Here is a 2,163-nt window from a genome sequence, read left to right as displayed (position 1 = left end):
TGGCTGACCCGAGAAGTGAGTGTCGAGGGTGGAGCCAGTGAGGTCAAGCATCTAAGTATCCGCTCTGAATAGCATAGCCTCGGGGGTAAAACCCCATGTGGGATCAACAACTATTGTCTTGGCCAGCCATAAGAATTGTGCTTGTCTTATTTTAAAAATTCAAAACATTCAAGACCAAACAGCAAAACATTGTGTCTTTTGTGTCTTCAAGTGTATGCAAAACATTTTTACATCAAACAACACACTTTTCTTGGAGTCATTTTGAGTCTAAACACTTGCAAACATTGAGTCCTCATCAACATTGTGTCCTCTTGTCACGAAAAATAGTCATACATTCAGATTTGGTCACAACCAACAACTTCACAAATTGGAAAAATTTTACAGTCCAGCAAACAAGAGCAATCAGTTTCGGAATTCTTGAGCTTCCTAGGTTGTTTCTCCAGCTTTTCAGCTAGCATTCAACTTGTCTTTGGGTCTCACAAAGTCGATGATTGCTTTACATCTTGCATTAAATTTACATTTGTCTAAACTTGAGTCAAAAGGTCACTTGCTTGTCCTCATCATACTTTGTCAACACACTACATACAACAACATTTTGCTAAGTGGTTCCTCATCAAGGTCTATCACCTTTGGGTCTCATTTGGTCTTACTTAGAGTCAAGGTCAACTTACCTCATCAAGAGAAACTGTCATCTCTTTGGAAGCCACACCTACTCTACTACATACATACTTAGTCTTACACTTTGGACATTGCAAGTACACCTCAGATTCATTTACATTCCATCCAAACTCTTGGTCTTCCATACTCTTTCCATTTTCATCTAGTCTCACACATCTTGGTCAATACCTAGTTCATGGTTGAAACCCGTCTTCAAAAATCTAGGAGAGAAACTAAAGAGGCTCAAGAGTCTGCAAACATGAGTGTTTATGAGTATGACAATGATGTCTTTTTCAATACTGATCATAACACATTACCTGACATGGATGTCTATTGAAACTTTCCAAATGTTGAGAACATGGACACTACAAACAACAATGATACACACAATGATAATATGGACAACTTTTTCGTACATTCAGCAGATGTGGAAGAATCCATTATGAATCCCCATTTCAATTGATTGGTTGAGGAAATAATGAGAAGGGATAGACAATACTTCTTACAAATGATGGCACAAAGTGGAGCCAAGATACCTCATGATTTTGACATGTCTCAAATAATGGAAAATTGACCTTTGCAACAACCTCACTCCAACATGGATCAAAGGAGGCCTAATAGTGGAGGAAATAGAGGACCATATATGGTACCTAAATCACCATCATCTTTGCTTCAAAAACCTAAGGTCCCACATACACATGGTCAAGCATATGATACTCACCTTTGCAGACCTTTATGGAAGTCTTATGCAGAAAGATATGCTCAATCACATACCCATGCTAAGGATCAACCACCAAAGCAATTGGATATTCAAAGGTATGCTCAAAATTTGGACACAAGGAAACCCCGTGTCAAATTTGGGGGCAACACATTAGAACATGACATGCCTGTAGAGTATGGTATACATGGACAAAATAGATATGGCGTCCCTCAACATGAATCTATACCAAGTGGTCCATATACGCAGCATCACTATAGACCTCCTCCATATGAACATGTGTATGATCAATATCATCCATATATGCAACATGCTCCTCCTCCAATTGGTGCCTCAAGCATGGGGTATGGTCCAAGAAGTCGATCTCCACCTAAGAGCAATTTGGAACAACAAATCAGGGACTTACAAAAGAAAATGGAGGACATAAATACACCAAAGCCAACATACACAATGAGAGACATATGTCCTTATCCATTTGACAAGAGCATTCCAATGCCTCCATTTCCTACACACTTTGTGACGCCTAAGTTTGATAAGTATAGAGGAAAAGGGGATCCTAAGGCACACATAAGATAGTTTTTCACAGCTTGGATTGAGGTAGCAGTAGAAGAGACATATTTGATGAGATTATTCCCACAAAGCCTAGGTGATCAAGCTATGGAATGGTTCTCCCAACTTCCACCAGGTTTTAAGTCATGGGGTGACTTAGCAGAGGCATTTATTCAACATTTCTCCTACAATATAGAGATAGACATATCAGTCACTACTTTGTGCAACACCAAGCAGAA

Source organism: Cryptomeria japonica, chromosome 7 (assembly GCF_030272615.1).
Source record: "Cryptomeria japonica chromosome 7, Sugi_1.0, whole genome shotgun sequence".
In the NCBI taxonomy this organism is placed as follows: Eukaryota; Viridiplantae; Streptophyta; class Pinopsida; order Cupressales; family Cupressaceae; genus Cryptomeria; species Cryptomeria japonica.
The sequence above is the reverse complement of the archived record's forward strand: the minus strand, read 5'-3'. Positions refer to the sequence as shown.